Source organism: Oncorhynchus gorbuscha, linkage group LG25 (genome assembly GCF_021184085.1).
Source record: "Oncorhynchus gorbuscha isolate QuinsamMale2020 ecotype Even-year linkage group LG25, OgorEven_v1.0, whole genome shotgun sequence".
In the NCBI taxonomy this organism is placed as follows: domain Eukaryota; kingdom Metazoa; phylum Chordata; class Actinopteri; order Salmoniformes; family Salmonidae; genus Oncorhynchus; species Oncorhynchus gorbuscha.
In genome coordinates this window covers 14066378-14087949 of record NC_060197.1, presented here as the reverse complement: position 1 = coordinate 14087949, position 21572 = coordinate 14066378, and the positions used below count along the sequence as shown (strand labels likewise).

At 44.1% G+C, this 21572-nt stretch overlaps 1 protein-coding gene across 4 annotated transcripts in view; it reads left to right on the top strand.

The window, feature by feature from the left end:
- Window positions 1–21572, top strand: part of LOC124014402 (metabotropic glutamate receptor 8-like) — a 263448-nt gene that overhangs the window by 82116 nt on the left and 159760 nt on the right. The window lies entirely within an intron of this gene.

Genomic DNA, 21572 nt, shown 5'->3' with positions numbered 1-21572 from the left:
AGCTGTTTATCGTTGTCTCTGATTGGGGATGCCATTTTCCATTTTGGTTTTGTGGGTTATTGTCTATGGTTAGTTGAATGTCAGCACTCGTTATATATAGCTTCACGTTCGTTTGGTTGTTTTGTATAGTTTGTTCAGTGTTCTCTTTCATTAAAGAGGAATGTATTCATATCACGCTGCGCCTTGGTCCCCTCGTTATGATGAACGTGACAGAATAACCCACCAAACCTGGATCAAGCAGCTTGAAAAGAAGGAACAGCGCTTAACCTGTTGATCCTACCCCCTACTTTTTCGAACATTCTGTTTAAAATTGCGCAACATTTCAGCGCCCTGCTACTCGTGCCAGGAATATAGTTGTTACGAATCCCTTTTGGCCCGACAGTCTAGGGGGGATGGTAATGAGATCCGTAACATAACTCATGCAAATTATTATTGTGACAAAGTAAAAGTGTGAACGAAATAACCACGACAACAGAAATCTACCGTCAAACTCTAGGTTTATTTATAAACACACGGTAATGGGGGGAGCAGGAAAAGGGGCTGAGCTGGACCCAAGGAAAGTCTGTTATGGAAAGAAACAATAAGTATTCAAAAACACCCCTAAGCTAGACTAGCCTACTTTAACAACAGCTAACTAACTAACCAAAAATACAGTGGGTGGTCCGCCCAGTTCTAACTAGTGTATTTAACAAAGTTCACCTACGGGTAGTGTATGCCCATGGGCGACTTGTCTTGGTTTCCCCCTTTTCCCACCAGCAATCAAACACAAACACCATAAACAAAAACAATACTCACAGGTGATGACAAAGTGCTATGAGGTGCTTAAAACAAAAGAGAGGTTAAGACATAAAGCGAGAGTGAAACACAGAGACCTACAGACATGGCATTTACAGAGAGATTGAGCTAGAGATTGAGCTGAGCTGAGCTGAGCTTTTGAACAGACAAATGATGGGGTTTTTAAACCATGGGGAAGGAACTGTGATAGGTCAGGAAATAGGAGGAGGTGTGTCTTCTGATTGATGATTGATTGTTGACTGATTGGGGAGTGATGATTTTCACCTGTGAGTGGAGAAGGAGAGAAAAGAAACACACACACAGGATACACACACACACAGGATAACTGTATCCATAACAATAGTATATGCATATGATTAGTATGTGTGGATAGAAAACACTCAGACATTTCTAAAACTGGTTAAATCACGGCTGTGACTATAACAGAATGTGCGTTTCATCGAAAAGCGCAGGAAAATCTGATCACTGAAAACTGGAAAATATATCAATGCGCCACTTGAATGTATTGTTGAATAGAAACCACATTACCTGGAGCCAAGGTTGCAATACCTACAGCTTCCACACAATGTCAACAGTCTTGTCATTTGCCTAGGATTTGTTTCTTGGTCAAACGGACAAGAGACAACCCATTTCTTCCGGTCTCCGACCGGATATTTTGCTTGAGATTTACCCGGACATTATTTCAAGACGTACAGCTATAGAATATACAGCGCCTCATGATCAATTTGATCGATTATTAACGTTTACTAATACCTAAAGTTGCATTACAAAAGTATTTCGAAGTGTTTTGTGAAAGTTTATCGTCGACTTTTTTAATGTAAAAAATTACGTTGCGTTATAAAACGCTGTTTTTTTCCTTGATCACACAGTCTTCATAGATCGATATCTAGGCTATATATGGACCAATTTAATCGAAAAAAAGACCCAATAGTGATGTTTATGGGACATCTAGGAGTGCCAACAAAGAAGATGGTCAATAATGAATGTTTTATATTTTATTTCTGCATTTTGTGTAGCGCCGACTATGCTAATTATTTTGTTTACGTCCCCTGCGGGTCTTTAGGAGTGTTGCATGCTATCAGATAATAGCTTCTCATGCTTTCGACGAAAAGCATTTTGACCTCATAGTCCGCCCCATCCCGCATGCGGTCGCATTACTACAGCCTCAAGCTCATTACCATAACGCAACGTTAGCGATTTCTAAAAATCGCAAATGAAATGAAATAAATATGCCTGCTCTCAAGCTTATCCTTTTCTTAACAATCCTGTCGTCTCAGATTTTCAAAATATGCTTTAGAACCAGAGAAAATCAATACTTTGTGTAAGAGTGGTGATAGCTAGCTTAGCATTTAGCGTTAGCATTTAGCATGCAACATATCAAATAAAACCAGCAAAAGGGATCAAATAAAATAATTTACCTTTGAAGAACTTCAGATGTTTCAATGAAGAGACTCTCAGTTACATAGCAGATGTCCAGTTTTTCCTGAAAGATTCTTGTGTAGGACACAACGTTCCGTTTTGTTACTATGCATTTGGCTACCGAAACTAACCGAAAATTCAGTCACCTACACGTCAAACTTTTTTCCGAATTAACTCCATAATATCGACTGAAACATGGAAAATGTTGTTTGAATCAATCCTCAAGGTGTTTTGTCATATATCTCTTCATTGAAATGCCGTCCCTGGAAGCCTGCATTCTTCTCTGATTCGGATGGAAAAATACTGGTAGCTGACTTTTGCGCACCAATTTCCACACAGACACCGTGCAGGACCCCTGGTAAATGTAGTCTCTTATGGTCAATCTTCCAATGATATGCCTACAAATACGTCACAATGCTGCAAACACCTTGTGGAAACGCTAGAAAGTGTCCGTTCATTCCTGTCGCATTCACAGCCATATAAGGCGATCATGGAAAACGTACCTTCAGAAATCCTGTTCATTTCCTGGTCGCTCAAACATCTTGGTTTTGCCTGAAGCATTTGTTCTAGGGCACTCACAGTGGAAATCTTTGCAGTTCTGGAAACATCCGAGTGTCTTCTTTCCAAAACTATCAATTCCAAGCATAGTCAAGCATCTTTTCGTGACAAAATATTGCGCTTAAAACGGGCACGTCTTTTTATCCAAAAATGAAATACTGCCCCTAGAGTCTTAAGAGGTTAAAAATCTGACTTGTTGGCTGGATTCACAACGAGTGTAGCTTTAATTTAGTACCCTGCATGTGTATTTTAATGAACGTTTGAGTTTTAACGAGTGCTAGTAGCATTTAGCGTAGCGCATTTGCATTTCCAGATGTCTAGATTGGACGCCTGCGTGTCGGGTGGAGGTAAGAGGTTAATGGGGAAATGGACCTGGGAGGAGATATTAGATGGAGCAGGACCCTGGACACAGCCGGGGGAGTATCGCCGTCCTAAGGCGGAGATAGATGCAGCGAAAGTGGAATGGCGATACTATGAGGAAAAATACCGGCGAATAGAGGAACAGCAATGATATGAAGGTACACGGCTAGCGAGGCAGCCCCAATAAAAAAAAATGGGGGGTGGCATAGGAGGATATTGCATGAGTCAGGTAGGAGACCTGAGCCAACTCCTTGTGCTTACCGTGGGGAGCGTGTAACTGGTCAGGCACCGTGTTATGCAGAGATGCGTACGGTGTCTACAGTGTTCTATTCTACCCTGGTGCGCTCTATTCCAGATCCTCGCATTTGCCAGGCATCCATCCAGGACGTCTTGAGCCAGCTCTATGTTCTGGAACTCCAATGCGTCTCCACGGTCCAGTGTATCCTGCGCCTCCGCCCCACACTTGCCCTGAGGTGCGTGCCAACACCACGCACCAGGCTTCATGTGCGCCTCCAGAGCCCAGTATGCCCTGTTCCTCCTTCCCGCGCTCGCCCTGAGGTGCGTGTCCCCAGCCCGGTACCACCAGTTCTGGCACCACACACCAGGCCTCCAGTGCACCTCGGCAGTCCAGAGCGTCCGGCGACAGTACCCAGTCCAGAGCGTCCGGCGACAGTACCCAGTCCAGAGCGTCCGGCGACAGTACCCAGTACAGAGCGTCCAGCGACAGTTCACAGACCGGAGCCCCCAACGACGGGCCACAGTCCGGAGCCTCCAACGACGGGCCACAGTCCGGGGTCTCCAGCGGCGGTCCCCAGTCCGGGTTCTCCAGCGGCGGTCCCCAGTCCGGGGCCTCCAACGACGGGCTACAGTCCGGGGTCTCCAACGACGGGCCACAGTCCGGAGTCTCCAGCGGCGGTCACCAGTCCGGGGTCTCCAGCGGCGGTCACCAGTCCGGGGTCTCCAGCGGCGGTCACCAGTCCGGGGTCTCCAGCGGCGGTCACCAGTCCGGGGTCTCCAGCGACGGGCCACAGTCCGGGGTCTCCAGCGGCGGTCACCAGTCCGGGGTCTCCAGCGGCGGTCACCAGTCCGGGGTCTCCAGCGGCGGTCACCAGTCCGGGTCTCCAGCGGCGGTCACCAGTCCGGGGTCTCCAGCGGCGGTCACCAGTCCGGGGTCTCCAGCGGCGGTCCCCAGTCTGGGGTCTCCAGCGTCGGTCCTCAGTCCAGAACATCTGGCGATGATCCACGCAGCGAGGGTCCCCAGCCCAGGGCCTACGGCAAGGATCCGCAGTCCGGAGCCTCCGATAATGATCCCCGGGTCAGTGATACAAGAGCGGACTCAATGTAGAGAAGGGGGGCGGCGTCCAGAACCAGAGCCGCCACCGAGGTTAGACGCTCACCCAGACCCTCCCATATAGGTTTAGGTTTGCGGCCGGGAGTTCACACCTTTGGGGGGGGGGGTACTGTCACGCCCTGACCTTAGTTGTCTTTGTTTTCTTTATTATTTTGGTTAGGTCAGGGTGTGACAAGGGTGGTCGGTTTAGTTTTTCTATAGTCTAGGTATTTTGGGCCTGTCTAGGGTTTTGTATATCTATGGGGTTTTAGTATGTCTAGGTATATGTAGGTCTATGGTGGCCTGAAGAAGTTGTTTATCGTTGTCTCTGATTGGGGATCCTATTGAGGTTGCCATTTTCCATCTTGGTTTTGTGGTTTATTGTCTAAGGTTAGTGGCATGTCAGCATATATATATATATGCCATTTAGCGTTTTATCCAAAGTATACAGTCATGCATTTCTACGTATCCCGTTTTCTAAAGTTTGTTCAGTGTTCTCTTTCATTAAAGAGGAATGTATTCATATCACGCTGCGCCTTGGTCCCCTCGTTATGACGAACGTGACAGTTTGCCAATAACGATATTACCTTGACTTGAGCACAAAGCCAAAAGCGCCTCCAACACAGTTCCAAACACCCATAAACTCACACATCTGAGTAGGCCTGCGACTGGCAGAGGTCTGTAACAACATACTGCCTCACCAATAGCTCTTCCTGAATGAGGAGTAAGGAAAGGAAAGGAAAAAGGACCTGCCCTATCAACATCTAAACGTGCCAATTTGACTGGTATGGTGGTCACGGTACCTAGCCACTGACACCCACACGTGTTGATGAAATGTTTGTTATCTTCACCGTGCTGAGTGCACTGCAGGTTGTGCTACTAGCATGTCAATATCACCAATGTACGAATATTCAATTTCTCATTCGTGGTCTATTAATTGAATGTTTTTCATATTTTATTTCTACTTTACTGTATATCTCTTTTAATTAGGTCACCTTGTTATCTAGTGCCCTGTGTGCGGTGTGTTGGAATGGCAATTTGATTGGCCAGGTCTGGATGCCAGCTGTATGTGTGAGGCTGTAGTCGGGGGTAAGGAATCACTGCAGGATTGAGGAGAGGTGGAAGTTATCCACGTTTGATTAAGTTGGCTGGAGCCAAGTTGGGGAAATATTCTCTCTCATCCCTCTCTCCCCCTTTCTCCCCTTTATCTCTCTTCTCTATTCTACCCTCCCTGTTTCCACCCCTCTTCTTAGTTCCTCCCACCTATCTCCCCCATCCCTCTCCTTCCGGTGTTTCTCCTCCTCTCCCTCTATCCATCCAGCTCGGCTCTCCAAACAGGCGAGAATAGTAATGTTGTTTAGAAGCAATTAAAAATCTCTGTTGGGATCTTGGGTCAGGATTGAAGGATGAATTTTGACAGAATAAGGCGATTGTTTTTATTTTCTTTGATATGTACTTTATTTGTTTGTGCTGAGGGGATTTGAGCCATTTACATAGAGCTTATAGCTAGCTACATCTCTCAGAATCACCCTGGCAACATGAATTAATGCAGGAACACACACAGCATTCACGCACGCACTCTCTCTCTCTCTCTCTCTCTCTCTCTCTCTCTCTCTCTCTCTCTCTCTCTCTCTCTCTCTCTCTCTCTCTCTCTCTCTCTCTTGCTCTCTCTCTCACACACACACACTCTCCACAGGGCCTTATTAACCTAATTGGCAGATTTGGGTGCTACGGTGCAGATTGGCCTGCTGGGATGGGAACTTGACGAGTGTCATGTCGTGCTTATCATCAGGCAGGAGGACAACTGATGATGTCATCATTCTCTGTGGATACAATCTGTTACTGTAGCTCCTCATCTTCACCTGTAACACAGTCGAAAAGGGGAGTTGACAAGATGGTGGAATTATGCGACGCATAAACAGGTCCTCTGTTTCAGTCATCTGTTTGAGTTGAGTCTTCATCTCCATAACCACCATCGACCCTGACCAGCCACTGTGTCGTTGCAGCAGCATACAGCCCATCAACTCTCTCTCTGTGTGTGTGTAACTGTGTGTGTGTGTGTGTGTGTAACTGTGTGTGTGTGTGTGTAACTGTGTGTGTGTGTGTGTAACTGTCTCTCCCCTCACCCTTTATCCTGACGCATGTCCGCCCTTCTCTGTCAGATTGTTTTACAGTAGGTCTTTCTGTGTTTGTGTGTGTGTCTGGGTTAATTAGCTACAGAGCGGTCCCATCTATCAGCCCCATGCTCCGTCCCTGCCCAAGACAGATCCATTAGCACTGCACACACACACACACACACACACACACACACACACACACACACACACACACACACACACACACACACACACACACACACACACACACACACACACACACACACACACACACACACACACACACACACACACACACACACACACACACACACACACACACACACAGCAGAGCAGCCCCAGCAGGGTAGAGGTGTGCTGAACCTTCGGATACAATATCTGGGTGGATATTATAATATAGCTTGGTAGAGTGAGCAGATAACTGGTACTAGAATCCCCTCAACATCAGTTGAAGTATAACTTACAGGTCCCGATGGACAATTCAGGTATTTCCCAAAAGTGACATCATCTGTCACTGTGACATCGACCTCACAGTAAGTCACTCTCTGTCCCCATATCCCCTTCTTCACTTGATATGACCTGTGTAAAGTCTGCCTTTCGGACATACATACAATGCTAACCTGTGGACTGTGTGATTACATTAATGTGTTTGTCAATATACATGTATGTGTGTACTTGTGTGTACTGTTTGTCTTTAATAGTATTAACATGCTGATCGGTGCTTACCCAGCAGAGAGTGGGGTGTGTAATTGTGGTGACTTTATTTTCCCTGGCATCGGTTTGAACCCCGCTACTCAGCCTCTCCTCTCTCCGACCGGCTGGCTGATTATTTGATTAGCTCTGATTGAAACTGCATATTCATTTGAGCAAATGGAATTAGAGGTGGATTCACGGCCTAATCAACTTCTCCAGCGAAATCGCAACGAGTCCTTCGTTTCCTTCCTCCTCTCCCTCCCTCTCCTGTGAAAACGGCTGCTTTCTCAACCCTCGGCTCATAGATGATTTCTACCGCGCGGCACAGTCACAAGCTTGTCACCACAGTAGGACTGATATTATGGAGTCGACGAGCGGTTATTTATCCTGGTTTCTCTGCATTAGTCCAGATCGTGTATATTTTAATAAAAAGTTGTGACTCGTGAGCAGAGCCACATACAGTATATACATAATTATGTAAATGACTCAGGTCAGAAGAATGGGTTGTATTCATAAAGGTAGCTTTGACTTTAACTGCACACTGTGCACAGTAGACAGCACAGTATACAGTACAGTATAGAGTATAGTAGACAGTACAGTAGACAGTACAGTATAGTAGACAGTACAGTATACAGTACAGTATAGAGTATAGTAGACAGCACAGTATACAGTACAGTATAGAGTATAGTAGACAGTACAGTAGACAGTACAGTATACAACACAGTATACAGTATAGTAGACAGTACAGTATACAGTACAGTATAGAGTATATTAGACAGTACAGTATACAGTACAGTATAGAGTATAGTAGACAGTATAGTATACATCACAGTAGACAGTACAGTAGACAGTACAGTATACAGCACCGTAGACAGTACAGTAGACAGCATAGTATACATCACAGTAGACAGTATAGTAGACAGTATAGTATACATCACAGTAGACAGTATAGTATACATCACAGTAGACAGTATAGTATACAGCACCGTAGACAGTACAGTAGACAGTATAGTATACATCACAGTATACATCACCGTATACAGTACAGTAGACAGTATAGTATACATCACAGTAGACAGTACAGTAGACAGTATAGTATACATCACAGTATACATCACCGTAGACAGTACAGTATACATCACAGTAGACAGTATAGTATACATCACAGTAGACAGTATAGTAGACAGTATAGTATACATCACAGTATACATCACCGTATACATTACAGTAGACAGTACAGTATACATCACAGTATACATCACCGTATACAGTACAGTAGACAGTATAGTATACATCACAGTAGACAGTACAGTAGACAGTATAGTATACATCACAGTAGACAGTATAGTAGACAGCACAGTAGTACAGTAGACAGTATAGTATACATCACAGTAGACAGTACAGTAGACAGTATAGTATACATCACAGTATACATCACAGTAGACAGTACAGTAGACAGTATAGTATACATCACAGTAGACAGTACAGTAGACAGTACAGTATACATCACAGTAGACAGTACAGTAGACAGTATAGTATACATACAGTATACATCACAGTACAGTAGTACAGTACAGTATACAGCACAGTAGACAGTACAGTAGACAGTATAGTATACAGTACAGTAGACAGTAGACAGTACAGTAGACAGTATAGTATACATCAGTACAGTAGACAGTACAGTATACACAGTAGACAGTACAGTATACATCACAGTACATCACAGTAGACAGTACAGTAGACAGTATAGTATACATCACAGTAGACAGTACAGTATACAGACAGTATAGACAGTATAGTATCACCGTAGACAGTACAGTATACATCACACAGTAGACAGTATAGTATACATACAGTAGACAGTATAGTAGACAGTATAGTATACATCACAGTATACATCACCGACAGTACAGTAGACAGTACAGTATACATCACAGTAGACAGTACAGTAGACAGTACAGTATACAGTATACAGTACAGTAGACAGTATAGTATACATCACAGTACAGTAGTAGACAGTATAGTATACATCACAGTAGACAGTATACAGTAGACAGTATAGTATACATCACAGTATACATCACACGTAGACAGTACAGTAGACAGTACAGTATACATACCGTAGACAGTACAGTAGACAGTACATCAGTACAGTATAGAGTAGTAGTACAGTATAGTATACATCACAGTAGACAGTACATACATCACCAGTAGACAGTAGACAGTAGTATACATCAGTATAGTATACAGTATAGTATACAGCACAGTAGACAGTACAGTAGACAGTATAGTATACATCACAGTAGACAGTAGACAGTACAGTATAGTAGACATCACAGTACAGTCACCGTAGTAGACAGTACAGTATACAGTACAGTATAGACAGTACAGTACAGTAGACAGTACAGTATACAGTCACAGTAGACAGTACAGTAGACAGTACAGTATACATCACCGTAGACAGTACAGTAGACAGTATAGTATACATCACCGTAGACAGTACAGTAGACAGTACAGTAGACAGTATAGTATACAGCACCGTAGACAGTACAGTATACAGTACAGTAGACAGTATAGTAGACAGTATAGTATACAGCACAGTAGACAGTACAGTACAGTATATACATCACCGTATACAGTCAGTACAGTATACAGTACATCACACAGTAGACAGTACAGTAGACAGTATAGTATACAGCACCGTATAGAGTATAGTAGACAGTACAGTATACAGTACAGTACAGTAGTATACAGTAGACAGTACAGTATACATCAGTATACAGTCAGTAGACAGTACAGTAGACAGTATAGTATACATCACAGTAGACAGTACAGTAGACAGTATATAGTAGTATAGTAGACAGTACAGTAGACAGTATAGTATACATCACCGTAGACAGTACAGTAGACAGTACAGTATACAGTATAGTATACAGTATACATCACCGTAGACAGTACAGTAGACAGTATAGTATACAGCACAGTAGACAGTACAGTAGACAGTATAGTATACAGTAGACAGTATAGTATACATCACAGTAGACAGTACAGTAGACAGTACAGTAGACAGTATAGTATACATCACAGTATACAGTACAGTAGACAGTACAGTATACATCACAGTAGACAGTATAGTAGACAGTATAGTATACATCACCGTAGACAGTACAGTAGACAGTATAGTATACATCACAGTATACATCACCGTAGACAGTACAGTAGACAGTATAGTATACAGCACAGTATACAGTACAGTAGACAGTACAGTAGACAGTATACATCACAGCACAGTATACAGCACAGTAGACAGTACAGTAGACAGTATAGTATACATCACCGTAGACAGTACAGTAGACAGTACAGTAGACAGTATAGTATACAGCACCGTAGACAGTACAGTAGACAGTATAGTATACATCAGTATAGTATACAGTACAGTAGACAGTACAGTATACATCACCGTAGACAGTACAGTATAGTATACATCACAGTATACAGTACAGTATACAGTACAGTATACAGTCATAGTAGACAGTATACAGTATAGTATAGTAGACAGTACAGTATACATCAGTATACAGTACAGTAGACAGTACAGTATACATCAGTACACAGTACAGTAGACAGTACAGTATACATCAGTAGACAGTACAGTAGTACATACAGTAGACAGTATAGTAGACAGTATAGTATCAAAAGCAGTAGACAGTAGACAGTACAGTACAGTACAGTATACATCACAGTAGTACAGTCACAGCACAGTAGACAGTACAGTAGACAGTACAGTATACAGTATACATCACAGTACAGTACAGTAGACAGTATAGTAGACAGTATAGTATACATCACAGTAGTACAGTACAGTATAGTATACAGTAGACAGTACAGTACAGTATAGTATACATCACAGTAGACAGTACAGTAGACAGTATATACATCACAGTATACAGTAGACAGTATAGTATACATCACCGTAGACAGTACAGTAGACAGTATAGACAGTATACATCACAGTATACATCAGTAGACAGTACAGTAGACAGTATACAGTATAGTATACACACGTAGACAGTACAGTAGACAGTATAGTATACATCAGTACAGTAGACAGTATAGTATACATCACAGTATACATCACCGTAGACAGTACAGTAGACAGTATAGTATACAGCACCGTAGACAGTACAGTAGACAGTATAGTATACATCACCGTAGACAGTACAGTAGACAGTACAGTAGACAGTATAGTATACAGCACCGTAGACAGTACAGTAGACAGTATAGTACATCACCGTACAGTACAGTAGACAGTACAGTACAGTAGACAGTATAGTATACATCAGTACAGTAGACAGTCAGTATAGTATACACATAGACAGTATAGTATACATCACAGTAGACAGTATAGTATACATCACAGTATACAGACAGTACAGTATACAGCACCGTATACAGTACAGTAGACAGTATAGTATACATCACCGTAGACAGTACAGTAGACAGTATAGTATACAGTATAGTATACATCACCGTAGACAGTACAGTAGACAGTAGTATAGTATACATCACAGTAGTATACAGTATACATCACAGTAGACAGTATAGTATACATCACAGTATACGTATACATCACCGACAGTACAGTAGACAGTATAGTATACATCACAGTAGACAGTACAGTAGACACAGTATACATCACCGTAGACAGTACAGTAGACAGTATAGTATACATCACCGTAGACAGTACAGTAGACAGTATAGTATACATCACAGTAGACAGTACATAGACAGTATACATCACAGTAGTATATAGTATACATCACAGTAGACAGTATAGTATACATCACAGTATACATCACAGTATACATCACCGTAGACAGTACAGTATACATCACAGTAGACAGTATAGTATACATCACAGTAGACAGTATAGTATACATCACCGTAGACAGTACAGTAGACAGTATAGTATACATACACCGTAGACAGTACAGTAGTACATATAGTATACAGCACGTAGACAGTACAGTAGACAGTATAGTATACATCACCGTAGACAGTACAGTATACATCACCGTAGACAGTACAGTATACATCACCGTAGACAGTACAGTATACATCACCGTAGACAGTACAGTATACATCACCGTAGACAGTACAGTATACATCACCGTATACAGTACAGTAGACAGTACAGTATACATCACCGTAGACAGTACAGTAGACAGTATAGTATACATCACCGTAAACAGTATAGTATACATCACCGTAGACAGTACAGTAGACAGTATAGTATACAGCCCAGTAGACAGTATAGTATACATCACCGTAGACAGTACAGTAGACAGTATAGTATACATCACCGTAGACAGTACAGTAGACAGTATAGTATACATCACATCAGTACAGTAGACAGTATAGTATACATCACCGTAAACAGTAGACATCACCGTATAGTATACATCACCGTAGACAGTATAGTATACATCACAGTACAGTACAGTACAGTATACAGCAGTAGACAGTAGAGGTAGACAGTATGATTTTTCAACGACGATACCGATTATTGGAGGACCAAAAAAGCCGATACCGATAAAGCGGACGATTTAAAAAAAATGTATTTTTAAGAATGACAATTACAACAATACTGAATGAACACTTATTTTAACAGTAGACAGTACAGAAGACGGTATAGTATACATCAGTATACAGCACAATAGACAGCACACTATACAGTACAGTATACAGTACGGTATACCGCACAGTATACTGTATAGTATTTATTTAATGTGTGTGGTATACTGTTGATTTATCAACTCATTACTTCTCTATGTTACTCATCCCACTCAGTCTTTCATTTCCTCATTCTCTCCGTCTTTTTCTTTAACAGAGATCAAAAGAGGCATGCTTTCCGAGGTCATTAGGTCACTTTCTCATCGCCATGCCGATACGGACCAACGTGATTTCATATTCATGAGCTCACATCTTTCTTCCTTTGATGTGGGAAAATAAGATCCACTGTTTTATCCTTCATTTGTTTACCTTCATCCAACATACATATTTAATATCTACTTGGCTAAACTTTACAAACGTCTGTATTGCCTTGTGTTTGTAATAATTCTTTGTTTTGGAAACTATAAACTCTTCAAAAAGTTCACTTACCATTCGTCAAAACAAATATATCTTCCAAGAGCGCTGACAACATTGAAAATGTAGCTAGTGTAATCGTCTTTCATGGCTGGAAGATTGGTGAAAGTGAGTGAAAGTGAGAGCCTCCTCGCCTGGGAATCAAAGAAGTCTCCAATGACTTGTTGGTTGTTAGATGTGCTGTTTCTGAGCTGACAAGCATTGATAGCACTGAGACTCAGAGACACTGAGCAGTGGGCTCCATCACTATTCACTACAAGGAGCAGGTATCCCTCCACACCTTCCATTCCCCATCTACTGATTCAGTTGTGTTCAGCTATCAGGACAGTTTGTGTGTGTGTGTGTGTGTGTGTGTGTGTGTGTGTGTGTGTGTGTGTGTGTGTGTGTGTGTGTGTGTGTGTGTGTGTGTGTGTGTGTGTGTGTGTGTGTGTGTGTGTGTGTGTGTGTGTGTGTGTGTGTGTGTGTGTGTGTGTGTGTGTGCGTGTGTGTGTGCGTACAGAGAGAGAGAATGTGACCTGCCTCTGGGTCTTGATTATGATTAGCAGCTCTTCCCTCTCTCTGAGAATGCCATTGAAGCAGCCTTAGACTTTGTGTGTGTGCACATGTCCGTGTGTGTGTTGTGTGTGTGTATACAGTGCATTCAGAAAGTATTCAGACCCGTTGACTTTATCCACATTTTCTTACGTTAAAGCCTTATTCTAAGATGGATTCAATTGTTTTTACCCCTCATCAAACTACACAGCAGTTTTAAGCAGTTTTTAACAGCAGTAATGACAAAGCAAAAACATTTTTGGGGAAATTTTTGCAATTTATAAAAGAAAAAAGAAAAACTGAATTATTAATTTACATAAGTACTCAGAACCTTTACTCAGTACTTTGTTGAAGCACCTTTGGCAGCGATTACAGTCTTTTTGGGTATGACACTACAAGCTTGGCACAACTGTATTTTGGGAATTTCTCCCATTTTCTCTGCAGATCCTCTGAAGCTCTGTCAGGTTGGATGGGGAGTGTTGCTGCACAGCTATTTTCAGGTCTCTTCAGAGATGTTTGATTGGGTTCAAGTCCGGGCTCTGGCTGGGCCACTCAAGGACATTCAGAGACTTGCCCCGAAGCCACTCCTGCATTGTCTTGGTTGTGTGCTTAGGGTCGTTGTCCTGTTGGAAGGTGAACAGTCTGAGGTCCTGAGTGCTTTGGAGCAGGTTTTCACCAAGGATCTGTCTATACTTTGCTGTATTCCTCTTTCCCTCAATCCTGAATTGTCTTGCAGTTCCTGCCGCTGAAGAAGATCCCTACAGCATGCCACAGCCACCACCATACTTCACCATAGGGATGGTGCCAGGTTTCCTCTAGACGTGACGCTTGGCATTCAGGCCAAAGAGTTCAATGTTGGTTTCATCAAACCAGAGAATCTTGTTTCTCATGGTCTGAGAGTCATTTATGTGCCTTTTGGGCAAACTCCATGCGAGCTGTCATGTGCCTTTTACTGAGGAGTGGCTTCCCTCTGGCCACTCTACCATAAAAGCTGGTTTGGTGGAGTTCTGCAGAGATGGTTGTCCTTCTGGAAAGTTCTCCCATCTCCACAGAGGAACTCTGGAGCTCTGTCAGAGTGACCATAAGGTTCTTGATCACCTCCCTGACCAGCTCTAGGAAGAGTCTTGGTGGTTACAAACTTCTTCCATTTAAGAATGATGGAGTCCACTGTGTTCCCCCCGTCAATGCTGCAGAAATGTTTTGGTACCCCTCCCCAGATCTGTGCCTTGACACAATCCTGTCTTGGAGCTCTTCAGACAATTCCTTTGACTTCGTGGCTTGGGTTTTGCTCTGACATGCACTGTCAACTGTGGGACCTTATAGAGACTGTTGTGTGCCTTTCCAAATCATATCCAATCGATTTAATATTACCACAGGTGGATTAAAATCACGTTGTAGAAACATCTCAAGGATAATCAATGGAAACAGGATGCATGTGAATTCTTACATAAATAAGGTATTTAAAAAAAAATGTTTTTATACATTTGCAAACATTTCTTAAAAACCTGTTTTTGCTTCGCCAATATGGGGTATTGTGTGTAGATGAATGAGGATAGGCTGTAGCGTAACAGAATGTGGAAAAAGTCAAGGGGTCCGAATACTTTCTGAATGCACCGTATGTGGTGTATGAGTGTGTATGGGAGCGCGACCATACAGGTGTACATGTCTGTGTGTGTCAATGTGTGAGAGAGAGAGTGTGTGTATAATTCAGCACTAGGGCAGTATCTCCCTCCGGAGAAATCAACCTGTCAGTCGGCCATCTCTCACCCAGAGTCCATTACTTGGCCCTTGGATGTACACAGAGAGCTAATATTAATAATATGCATGTCAATCTCTCCTGGCTCAAAGTGGAGGAGAGATTGACTTCTTCTCTGCTCGTCTTTATAAAAGGTATTGACATGTTGAATGCACCGAGCTGTCTGTTTGAACTACTGGCGCACAGATCGGACACTCATGCATACCCCACAAGACATGCCACAACAGGTCTCTTCACAGTCCCCAAGTACAGAACAGACTAGGGAAGGCGCAGGGTACTAAAATAGAGCCATGACTACATGGAACTCTATTCCACATCAAGTAACTCATGCAAGCAGTAAAATAACAAAAAACAGATTTAAAAAACACCTTGTGGACACACACACACACACACACACACACACACACACACACACACACACACACACACACACACACACACACACACACACACACACACACACACACACACACACACACACACACACACACACACACACACACACACACACACACACACACACACATGGATTTTGTACTGTAAATCTGTGGTAGTGGTGGAGTAGGGGCCTGAGGGCACACAGTCTGAGAGTATTGTCATGTTTTTAAAGTTGTATTAACTGGCTTAATTTTGCTGGACCCCAGGAAGAGTTGCTGCTGCCGAGGCTAATGGGGATCCATAATAAATACGAATACAAATACCTCCCTATCCAGGCCTCTCTCTCTACCTCCCTATCCAAGCCTCTCTCATTCTACCTCCCTATCCAAGCCTCTCTCTTTCTACCTCCCTATCCAAGCCTCTCGCTCTACCTCCCTATCCAAGACTCTCTCTCTACCTCCCTATCCAAGCCTCTCTCTCTACCTCCCTATCCAAGCCTCTCTCTCTACCTCCCAATCCAAGCCTCTCTCTCTACCTCCCTATCCAAGCTTCTCTCTTTCTACCTCCCTATCCAAGCCTCTCAATTCAATTCAATTCAATTCAAGGGCTTTATTGGCATGGGAAACATGTGTTAACATTGCCAAAGCAAGTGAGGTAGACAACATACAAAGTGAATATATAAAGTGAAAAGGCCTCTCCAAGCTTCTCTCTCTACCTCCCTATCCAAGCCTCTCTCTCTACCTCCCTATCCAAGCCTCTCTCTACCTCCCTATCCAAGCCTCTCTATTTCTACCTCCCTATCCAAGCCTCTCTTTCTACCTCCCCATCCAAACCTCTCTTTCTACCTCCCCATCCAAACCTCTATATTTCTACCTCCCTATCCAAGCCTCTCTATTTCTACCTCCCTTTCCAAGCCTCTCTCTTCTACCTCCCCATCCAAACCTCTCTATTTCTACCTCCCTATCCAAGCCTCTCTTTCTACCTCCCTATCCAAACCTCTCTCTTTCTACCTCCCTATCCAAGCCTCTCTCTCTCTACCTCCCTATCCAAGCCTCTCTTTCTACCTCCCCAAGCCTCTCTTTCTACCTCCCTATCCAAGCCTCTATATTTCTACCTCCCTATCCAAGCCTCTATTTCTACCTCCCTATCCAAGCCTCTCTCTTTCTACCTCCCTATCCAAACCTCTCTATTTCTACCTCCCTATCAAAGCCTCTCTTTCTACCTCCCCATCCAAACCTCTCTATTTCTACCTCCCTAGCCAAGCCTCTCTTTCTACCTCCCTATCCAAGCCTCTCTCTTTCTATCTCCCTATCCAAGCCTCTCTCTTTCTACCTCCCTATCCAAGCTTCTCTCTCTCTACCTCCCTATCCAAGCCTCTCTATTTCTACCTCCCTATCCAAGCCTCTCTTTCGGAATCCCTATCCTAGCCTCTCTCTTTCTACCTCCCTATCCAAGCCTCTCTCTTTCTACCTCCCTATCCTAGCCTCTCTCTTTCTACCTTCCTATCCAAGCCTCTTTCTTTCTACCTCCCTATCCAAGCCTCTCTCTCTACCTCCCTATCCAAGCCTCTCTCTTTCTACCTCCCTATCCAAGCCTCTCTCTCTTTCTACCTCCCTATTCAAGCCTCTCTCTTTATACCTCCCTATCCAAGCCTCTCTCTCTTTCTACCTCCCTATCCAAGCCTCTCTCTCTCTCTACCTCCCTATCCAAGCCTCTCTCTCTACCTCCCTATCCAAGCCTCTCTCTTTCTACCTCCCTATCCAAGCCTCTCTTTCTACCTCCCTATCCAAGCCTCTCTTTCTACCTCCCTATCCAAGCCTCTCTCTTTCTACCTCCCTATCCAAGCCTCTCTCTTTCTACCTCCCTATCCAAGCCTCTCTCTTTCTACCTCCCTATCCAAGCCTCTCGTTCTACCTCCCCATCCAAACCTCTCTATTTCTACCTCCCTATCCAAGCCTCTCTCTTTCTACCTCCCTATCCAAGCCTCTCTTTCTACCTCCCCATCCAAACCTCTATATTTCTACCTCCCTATCCAAGCCTCTCTATTTCTACCTCCCTTTCCAAGCCTCTCTCTTTCTACCTCCCCATCCAAACCTCTCTATTTCTACCTCCCTATCCAAGCCTCTCTTTCTACCTCCCTATCCAAGCCTCTCTCTTTCTACCTCCCTATCCAAGCCTCTCTCTCTCTACCTCCCTATCCAAGCCTCTCTCTTTCTACCTCCCTATCCAAGCCTCTCTTTCTACCTCCCTATCCAAGCCTCTATATTTCTACCTCCCTATCCAAGCCTCTATTTCTACCTCCCTATCCAAGCCTCTCTCTTTCTACCTCCCTATCCAAACCTCTCTATTTCTACCTCCCTATCAAAGCCTCTCTTTCTACCTCCCCATCCAAACCTCTCTATTTCTACCTCCCTAGCCAAGCCTCTCTTTCTACCTCCCTATCCAAGCCTCTCTCTTTCTATCTCCCTATCCAAGCCTCTCTCTTTCTACCTCCCTATCCAAGCTTCTCTCTCTCTACCTCCCTATCCAAGCCTCTCTATTTCTACCTCCCTATCCAAGCCTCTCTTTCGGAATCCCTATCCTAGCCTCTCTCTTTCTACCTCCCTATCCAAGCCTCTCTCTCTCTACCTCCCTATCCTAGCCTCTCTCTTTCTACCTTCCTATCCAAGCCTCTTTCTTTCTACCTCCCTATCCAAGCCTCTCTCTCTACCTCCCTATCCAAGCCTCTCTCTTTCTACCTCCCTATCCAAGCCTCTCTCTCTTTCTACCTCCCTATCCAAGCCTCTCTTTCTACCTCCCTATCCAAGCCTCTCTTTCTACCTCCCTATCCAAGCCTCTCTTTTCTACCTCCCTATCCAAGCCTCTCTCTTTCTACCTCCCTATCCAAGCCTCTCTCTTTCTACCTCCCTATCCAAGCCTCTCGTTCTACCTCCCCATCCAAACCTCTATATTTCTACCTCCCTATCCAAGCCTCTCTTTCTACCTCCCCATCCAAACCTCTCTATTTCTACCTCCCTATCCAAGCCTCTCTCTTTCTACCTCCCTATCCAAGCCTCTCTTTCTACCTCCCCATCCAAACCTCTATATTTCTACCTCCCTATCCAAGCCTCTCTATTTCTACCTCCCTATCCAAGCCTCTCTCTTTCTACCTCCCTATCCAAGCCTCTCTCTCTCTACCTCCCTATCCAAGCCTCTCTCTTTCTACCTCCCTATCCAAGCCTCTCTTTCTATCTCCCTATCCAAGCCTCTATATTTCTACCTCCCTATTCAAGCCTCTCTCTTTATACCTCCCTATCCAAGCCTCTCTCTCTTTCTACCTCCCTATCCAAGCCTCTCTCTCTCTCTACCTCCCTATCCAAGCCTCTCTCTTTATACCTCCCTATCCAAGCCTCTCTCTTTCTACCTCCCTATCCAAGCCTCTCTTTCTACCTCCCTATCCAAGCCTCTCTTTCTACCTCCCTATCCAAGCCTCTCTCTTTCTACCTCCCTATCCAAGCCTCTCTCTTTCTACCTCCCTATCCAAGCCTCTCTCTTTCTACCTCCCTATCCAAGCCTCTCGTTCTACCTCCCCATCCAAACCTCTATATTTCTACCTCCCTATCCAAGCCTCTCTTTCTACCTCCCCATCCAAACCTCTCTATTTCTACCTCCCTATCCAAGCCTCTCTCTTTCTACCTCCCTATCCAAGCCTCTCTTTCTACCTCCCCATCCAAACCTCTATATTTCTACCTCCCTATCCAAGCCTCTCTATTTCTACCTCCCTTTCCAAGCCTCTCTCTTTCTACCTCCCCATCCAAACCTCTCTATTTCTACCTCCCTATCCAAGCCTCTCTTTCTACCTCCCTATCCAAGCCTCTCTCTTTCTACCTCCCTATCCAAGCCTCTCTCTCTCTACCTCCCTATCCAAGCCTCTCTCTTTCTACCTCCCTATCCAAGCCTCTCTTTCTATCTCCCTATCCAAGCCTCTATATTTCTACCTCCCTATCCAAGCCTCTATATTTCTACCTCCCTATCCAAGCCTCTCTCTTTCTACCTCCCTATCCAAACCTCTCTATTTCTACCTCCCTATCCAAGCCTCTCTTTCTACCTCCCCATCCAAACCTCTCTATTTCTACCTCCCTAGCCAAGCCTCTCTTTCTACCTCCCTATCCAAGCCTCTCTCTTTCTACCTCCCTATCCAAGCCTCTTTCTTTCTACCTCCCTATCCAAGCTTCTCTCTCTCTACCTCCCTATCCAAGCCTCTCTATTTCTACCTCCCTATCCAAGCCTCTCTTTCGGAATCCCTATCCTAGCCTCTCTCTTTCTACCTCCCTATCCAAGCCTCTCTCTTTCTACCTCCCTATCCTAGCCTCTCTCTTTCTACCTTCCTATCCAAGCCTCTTTCTTTCTACCTCCCTATCCAAGCCTCTCTCTCTACCTCCCTATCCAATCCTCTCTCTTTCTACCTCCCTATCCAAGCCTCTCTCTCTTTCTACCTCCCTATTCAAGCCTCTCTCTTTATACCTCCCTATCCAAGCCTCTCTCTCTTTCTACCTCCCTATCCAAGCCTCTCTCTCTCTCTACCTCCCTATCCAAGCCTCTCTCTTTATACCTCCCTATCAAGCCTCTCTCTCTTTCTACCTCCCTATCCAAGCCTCTCTCTTTCTACCTCCCTATCCAAGCCTCTCTCTCTTTATACCTCCCTATCCAAGCCTCTCTCTCTTTCTACCTCACTATCCAAGCCTCTCTCTCTTTCTACCTCCCTATCCAAGCCTCTCTCTTTCTACCTCTCTATCCAAGCCTCTCTCTTTATACCTCCCTATCCAAGCCTCTCTTTTTCTACCTCCCTATCCAAGCCTCTCTCTTTATACCTCCCTATCCAAGCCTCTCTCTTTATACCTCCCTATCCAAGCCTCTCTCTTTATACCTCCAAATCCAATCCTTTCTCTACCTCCCTATTCAAGCCTCTCTCTTTCTACCTCCCTATCCAAGCCTTTCTTTTTATACCTCCCTATCCAAGCCTCTCTCTTTCTACCTCCCTATCCAAGCCTCTCTCCTTCTACCTCCCTATCCAATCCTTTCTCTACCGCTCTATCCAAGCCTCTCTCAGCCTCCCTGCCTACCTTCATACCCCAGCCTGTCTCCTGTCTGGGACTCTCCTGCATAGCTTCTCTGCCTCTCTCTCTCAGGCACCTTGGCTGTGGTCTGTGCTGTTCTGGGGCTCTTTCAGCTGGGCTGTCTGGTCTCTGACAAACCACTTGGATGGAATATGACCTCTGGCTAGTGTAATCTATCTCCATTTCTTCAGTGCCACGCTATCAGTAATTACCCTCTCATTCTGTCCCTCTATCCTCTGAAGAGTGACGCCATTTCTACTCTCATCTATCTCAACGCATCCCTTCATCTCTCTCTCTCGGCTTTACTCTGTCTTTCCTCAGAATCCCCTCAGATCATGTATGCGTGTCCTTGGCCTCCAATCTAAGTCATAACATGTTAAACACCTTCTCCT